The following is a 7,813-nucleotide window of genomic DNA, read 5'->3' on the forward strand; positions in this document are numbered from 1 at the left end:
GAGATCCTGAATGGTGTTTTGGACCAAGACAAACTAAAGAATTGATCCCTGAGGCAAGCAGGCCAATGGCTCTAATAAAGATCAGTTTAGCTCTGTTTCAATCTTTAGGGAGGTAGTCCAATCTGAAATCCAAATTATGTCACTCTTGAGACCTATCCTCTGTAGAAATTTCAGTCAAGTCTCTGAGGTTAAATTTTCCTATAAAATCTACTTGTGGGCCATCTCATAGTGGCGACAGCCTTTAGGTCCATCCACCAAGGCCCTCTGCCTCTTGGTGTCTTTCTCCTTACTTCATCTCCCCATTGCAATGTGGTATCTCCCCTAACTCCATTATGTAAGAAGGAGTTAGCTCCTTCTTACAGCTACCTAACTCTTTTAGGATGCCAAATCCCCTTAGCCTGCCAACTGACCCAACATCATGGTGTGCTCTACTGTATTTTTGTGAGTTCCATTGAGGAACTTGTCTTGCATATGCTGTCCTACTCTATTTCATCTTTACCATTCTCAGTGTCTGTTGCATCCCTTTATTTGTCTACAACTTATTCCCCTAAATAAAAATACCTTTTGCCAAAAACCATGACCATTGTGAATTCTTCACATTACCAAATCCCAAGTTTTGCCGGTCATCATTTGGTGCCAAGCCCCACATCATAGATCCCATCATCTTCACCACTCTTTCTCCTTTCCCTGGATTACAGGCACTGAATTAGCAGTTTGGAAAAGACAGAATTTGAGGTCTCTTTCATTTCTCAGTATGGAGCCTACCACCTATGTTAATATAACATGCATCAAGTTTCTCACCCCTCATTATGTTTATCCTGTTTTAATATTCTCCTTGTCCTTGAACATAAGATAAAGGCAAGGGTTTGGGGGAGAGGCAGTCTTTGCAAATGTTTCTTCTGCATGATAAAATTTCTTTGATTATGTGGGATGTAAGAAAGGTATTGTAGGTGAACAAGAAGGAAATAAATTCAATTAATATAAAATATAATGTCTCAAGTTTCACCCCAGTTTTTCCCAACTGTGTTCCATCACATTAACCTTCTTCAAATTCACTGCCTGGGAGTCCTGGAGTTGGTACTGACTTGAAAGTTATTTTCCTTTCCCTATAAATTTTCACTATAATATCAGAATCTCAGTGCCTCCAGATGACCTTCAGTGTTTATTTCTGGGTCTGACAGTCATGATATGTCCTTTTGGGAAATCTGTAATATCCAAAATCAGCATTTTTTGAATTGTTGCTCCTAGGAGATAGATCTGGCATTCAGTCCTGTCTTTTTGGGACTTAAAATTTAGAATGAATCCTAAGATTCAATCTGATTTTCTTCCTTTGGTTTTGGAAAATGTTTAACCTTGGGGGGAAAGTTGGAGAGAAGACTCAGCTTTTATATTCACCTAGTATTTTCCCATAATTGAAGAGGGCATTTTCTTTCAATATGTAGAAATATGAATAATAATGATGTAATAGGACTCTTTGATCCCCTGAGCTTTGCGGGGGGGCTAGGTCAAAAAACACTAAATGTTCTCATTCTGGCTCACCCTTCCCCCAATCTTAATTCACCTGGCCTTGGGAAACTCCTAATATCCCCACCCTTAATTTATTTGTAAATTATTCTCTAGACCACTACCCTTAATTTATCTGGAGATTCTCTGGGCTATAGGAGACCAGATAAAACTAAACTCTGTCTCCTAATTCCCTGCTACTTTCTAATCAGAATCCTAGCCCACTGAGAACTCCTCACTGTCAATAAACCCTTTTTGCCAAACCTTAACTTGGAAAATGGGGAAAATGGGGGAAAACTCTCACCAAACCTGGGGCACCAGCCTGGGGATCCTCAAAATGGTGGTAAGGTGTCTCATCCTTCAACAGTAACATCTGGGCATTCTGCACTTACTTTACAGGGTCCAAATTCTGCTTCAGGCACTTAGTAATTTTATGACTTTAAAAGTCTTTTAAACTTGGGGAGGCCCCAAATCCTCATCTATTAAATGGGAATGATAAAAACAACTGCCCCACACTATGCTAAGTCTTGGCCATACATTAACAGAGAATAAGGGAATCCTTACTTTCAAGAAATTTGCATTTCATCCAGTGTGTTACTATACATTTCATATAATATGTCCATTGTACAGTATAAAAGAGTATTGTGAAACTGAAAATTGATATGTGACCTGTATATTTTTGACTTTCCTATAATTTTTTAATTATTGAGAATTGTAGTAGACAACTTGAATCAATATTTATAGATTAGATTTAAATTTTAATTGTATAAGGCTTTAATATTTAATATTAAGAGTCTCTAAGAGTCGATGTCTCTATTTTAAGAGTTTAACTTATCCATATCCCTGGGCTACAGCCTTGATTCAATATGTTCTATTCTAGAAGAGTGAAGAGGAAAAAAGGCAGATGAGTTAGCACTTTAATGGAAAAGGTCTGCTTGGTCACAAGTACTCCTTAGTTAGAGGATGACAGATTGACACAAAGGGATACTGGATTTTGAGAAATGGAACTTTCCATAATTTCTAGAGGAAGTTGATTAACTGTTTTTCCTTTACTATGAATTTTGGAAACCCACTTTGGCAATCAAGTCAGCATGATTATGCCATATGTAAACCCAAACTATTTCTTTATCCCACCTTTATTGAGAGAAATAATAACCAGTGATTTGGGGAAATCCAGAGTTCCCCCATTTTTCTAAAGTACTGATTTTAAGTTCAATCTTTTAAAAGACATTAATGAAAATGGACTAATTTTCTTGTTCAGACCCCACTCAAGTGGGGCAATCATTGTGTTCCACTCTGGTTGAGTGGTGATGAAATATCTGAATAGATTGTCCAAGACTTAGTGGGGTTAGTTAGAAGTAAATGAGTTTTGGTCTAGCCCTTCAATGTAATTTTTATTCTTTCATGAATTTTATCCAATCAGAGTTCATTAACAGTTTGGGAAATGTCTCTTCCACAAGGGCAGATAGACCATGAGCCTGCTGCCATGGCTGTCTTTGATGGAAGAGATAAGCCAAATGAACATTCTTTTATTAAACTGCTTACATTATTAATAAAATGATTAAATTACCCAGAAATTATGCCTCCCAGAACATTTTAAATGCCACATTATAATAAACAAAACATAATTTTCATTCAGAATCACTGAACTTATGTAGTCAACTGTATAAAAGACTTCTTGGTCTACTCTAATGCATATTGAAATTAAGAATGTGACCCACTAAAAACAAAGTTTAACTATTAACAGTATAATTGGTAAAATAATTCACTGAACAGAAGAAAACAAACATATATTAAATAACTACTATCTGCTGAGCAGTGTGCTAAACAATTTGCAACAATGGTAAAATCCTGTCATAGCACTCCAGTCTTGGGGTATTCTTGGTTTTTTGTCTTCTCTCTGTTTAACCTCTACTTCCTGAGTATACACAACTGAATTTTCCCTTAGTATCAAAATTCATAGTTCTAAACATTACAAGCAAGAGAATTTTTAATATTCATAAGAAATCTTCATCTACACAGTTAAGTATTGTAATAAAGAAATTAAATTATTTTGTCTTCTCAATAATACTTTTAACTGACTCTGCTATTATTTTGGGCTCTAGGGTTTTTTAGAATTTTTGAGAACCTAAAGGAGATAGACTATTCAGACCATTACTCAACCAGGATGGAGTTTACTGTTCCTGGGCCTTCTGGTCATGGTTCATGGACTTCAGAAAGTGATGAATTAATATATAATCAATATTAATTATAATAGAATAGATGCTTCATGTGTGCATGGATATTAAACACCACAAGTTTAAGCCTACTCCAGAAAATGATCTTTATCACTAGTGTAACTCATGAAAGAAGAATGCCTGCTGCATGTAAACACGAGCCTTGTTACCCATGAAGACACTTCCTATGTGTACCATTTCAGCTATCATTGGAGCAGCATGATGATCCTGGCTAGTAAATAGCACTTTATCCAATATATAGATCTCATAGAGTGCTCATCCAATCTAGGACTTTTGATCTAGCTGGTGTCCTCAAGTTGGCAGAAGGAAGGGATCTTGAAAGCTCCCCTGGGCAGGGAGGACTGTTACCATTTGTTGAAAAACTGCCAATCCTCATATATGTAAAGAGAATTGGCACAAAGTCTAGAATTGGACTTCAGGGATTACAAATGCCCAATTCAGGCTGCCTGCCACCCTTTCAACACTTTACTTCCCAACACCCACCTTCCTATGTGAGAACACTTGGAGTCATTTTTATATTACAAGTTCTTTTGGCTGGGGTGGTGGCAAGTGGATCCAGATTTGGTTTGACCTAGCCCAAGGAACCACAAAGAAGCAGTGACTAAATATTCTGCTTTTGTCTCTGCCTCAGCCATCTTCACTTGAGGGGTCCAGTTTCCCTTTCTTGACTTGGATACTGCTATTATTTTTCTGGGATTAACTCCTATCACCCATGAAATTTAAACAGACTACATGCAAAGCCAAAGCCAAAATTTACTCCCAGTTTGCGACCCCTGGACACTAGCTCCCAAACTAACAGAGCCTGGTTTTCCAATCTGGATTCTCCCCCCTCAAAACTGATCTGTCTGCTTGGAAATTTACAATCCTACATTCATTGGATTTCAGAGACCTCACCCCACTATTGAGGGGTGTAGGGAGGGAGTGCCTTCATTTCTTCCCATTTTAAGTGTCTCTAACTCCAGTCTTCTTCTGCATAGCAAAATTCATCCCTTCTCCCTTCTTTTCTATAGGGGAAATTAGATATGATTTCTACTCTCTCTAAACTAAAATCCCCCTTACTCTTTTCAAATAGGGATTAATTCATTGGTTATATTTGTATTCCTAGTATACTATTCCATATATAAGTCGTTGTTTAATAAATGTTGATTGACCTCCAACATATCCCTCTAAATTATGAGCACTGTGCTGTAATTATTCAGTCTTTTCAGTCATGCTTGACTTTTCATGACTGTATTTGGAGTTTTTTTGGCTAAGATACTAAACTGGTTTATCATTCCCTCCTCCAATTGATTTTACAGATGAGAAAATTGAGACAAACAAAATTAACCAAGGTCACATAGCTAGTAAGTGTCCAAATCTAGATTTGTAACCCAGGAAAATGAGTCTTCCTGACGCTAGGCTTTGTACTCTATCCACTATACCACCTCGCTCAGTGAAAATTATGGTGCCCCACAAATGAGGCCACATAAGTAACTGCTTATTTTTCTAATGCTTAGGGCTGATTCTGAGTATAACTCTTGAGACATTCTCTCCACAAAACAGTAGCCCTGACGCCTATATTAATAGAGTTTCCTGGTCTCCTCCATCCTCTCTACTTTATAAAAAAAAAAAAAAAAAAAAATTAAAGCTTCAAAAATATACCTTTATTATTTGACATCAATTTCTAGCAACTTCCTGAATTCAGTCAAAACCCTGCATTTTGTTGAATTGCAATCCACAGGGAAAAACACAATTCCCAGGAACAATTATTTTCCTGCTGGTATTTAGCTAAATAGTATACAATTATCTTTTTAAAATTAGATTTCTAAGGGACAAGACACCAACACTCTATGTAGTTTATTTGGAAAGGTCTATATTTCCTATATCTGAAAATTGCAATTACTAAAGTTGTTTTAAAAATAGAATATTTTGTGCCAGATTTAGATAAGAAGTTATTTTGGAAATTTTCTAAACCTTTACCAATGATAGGTTCAAAAAAGGCATATTGGGAAATAACGCAAAATAGGATCCATTCATTGTTAAACAATAGACATTAGATGAAAAAAAAAAAAGAAACTATTGTATCAAGAGTTAAATTAAGGATAATTGATGGATTCAACCTATACTTACTTCTGACTATTCAGTCACACTCCTTGCTCCTGCCTTTGCAATCTGCAGTGAGCCTATCCTTCTTACCAAATTACATATGATTCTCTTCATATCCTTTCAGCCCTGCATTCTTCTAGTGTCATATTAACAAAATGTATTCTACTTCTAGATAACATATTTACATTTAATAAGATCCTTCTGAACTCAATAGCCAAAAAAGTGAGTTTGATGGAAAATATCATTTGGTAGAGAGTATATCCTCAAATCACACTAAAGAGGTGACTCATATCTCTTCTTCTTGTAACTTTGTGACCCTAAGTAGTCACTTAACTTTTCTTCCTCAGTATCCTCATCTGTAATCTGAAGTTAATAATGATAATATTACCTACTTGAATAATTATGAGAATTAAATTATACATATATAGGTATAGATATATAAATATGCTTATATCTATAGCTACATAAAATACATCTATACCCAAATGTGTGTGTGTGTGTGTGTGTGTGTGTGTGAACTGATGTCATATCTACTGGGTTTAATAGGACAACGTGTTTGTCCATCTTAAATCTATAATTGAATAGTCAGCTAGTAAACAAAATGTTGGGATTGAAATCAGCTGAGTTCAAATCTAGCCTCAGACATTTATTAGCTGTTTCAGCCTGACCATATCTTTTTGCTTCTGTATGTCTTTGTTTCCTCACATTGAAAAAGGAATATATGTATATACATATGTATGTATGTATGTATACATACATACATACATGCAGATAGATAGATAGCATCTACAGGCTCATTTTATAGAAATAAAGACTTTAAGAGACATATCTCTAGTTTCAAACAGCTACAGAACATATGCAGCATCATATGAATGCACATTTTCCTGAGTTCAAAACCATTGCTTTAAAGAATGAAAACTGTCGCTATATCAGTGCAATCATTCATTCATTCATTCATAAATATATCAAATTATCAGTGAGTTCAGTCCAGAATTACTGCATTGACATAAATGACTTTATAAATAAAATTATTTTGAGCTGTATTTGGAATTGAAAGTCTCAGTTATTGAAAAACTTCAAGCTTTCAATTGCCAGGAACCAGAGGTGCCTAGTGGAAAGTGTTTATCAAATTATGAATGATTAAATGATGACAGATAATTAATAAATAAAAAACAAACTAGCAAACAAATAAACAGAAAGAAAAAAATCAATGAAAAAATACCACCTGACAGATAAATAAACATATAAATGAATGAATGAACTAATTAAAGAAGCCAATTCTTGACATGTTCCATTATTTATGTCACTTTGTTTTCTTTTGTCAGTAATAATCTTGGTTTATTTGTCTGGCTTTACATTTCTCAGGCACTTGTTTCTTGTTACTCTAGTTAGTAGCATTACAGAGATAGGTTAAAGCACTCATTTGACAATAGAGCAAGAAGCTTAGGGCCACTTTTAAGCAACACATCTTGGTGATTATTGTTGTTGTTATTGTTGTCCATAGTTGTTGCTACTGCTGTTGTTGTTTCATATATTTCCTGCTCCAAATTTTAAAACAAATGAAAGGAAGAAAGGCCTGTTTTTGTTTTTGTTTTTTGACATAGCACAAAGTTCTCTTGGAAGATTTATTTTTTAATTTTTTTTTCTGGCACTCCCAAAAGGAATATTTAAAGTTATGTTTAGATTTTTGAACAGTAATATCAGCTGAATATAACACATGGAAAGCTGGATTTGTCATATATTTACAAAAATAATAAATCAGATCATTAATTGCAGAATTATTATATATCAGATATTAACTCACAAAATTACAGAATGACAAAAAATAAAAAGAAACTTCAAAAGCATTAGATCAGAGATTTAAAGTCAGAATGGACCTTGAGAATATTTAGTAACAATCTCTTAATTTCAGCAAGAGAAAATTAAAGAACCAGGAGTCTGATGCCTGTCCTACTTCCTTCTGACATTAGGTTCGATATGCCCTGAAT

At 35.0% G+C, this 7,813-nt stretch overlaps 1 pseudogene; it reads left to right on the forward strand.

The window, feature by feature from the left end:
* The first annotated feature begins 1,789 nt into the window (after positions 1-1,789).
* LOC111718735 lies at positions 1,790-4,385 on the forward strand (annotated as a pseudogene).
* The last annotated feature ends 3,428 nt before the right edge of the window (positions 4,386-7,813 follow it).

This window comes from Sarcophilus harrisii, chromosome 2 (assembly GCF_902635505.1).
Source record: "Sarcophilus harrisii chromosome 2, mSarHar1.11, whole genome shotgun sequence".
NCBI classification, from domain to species: Eukaryota; Metazoa; Chordata; class Mammalia; order Dasyuromorphia; family Dasyuridae; genus Sarcophilus; species Sarcophilus harrisii.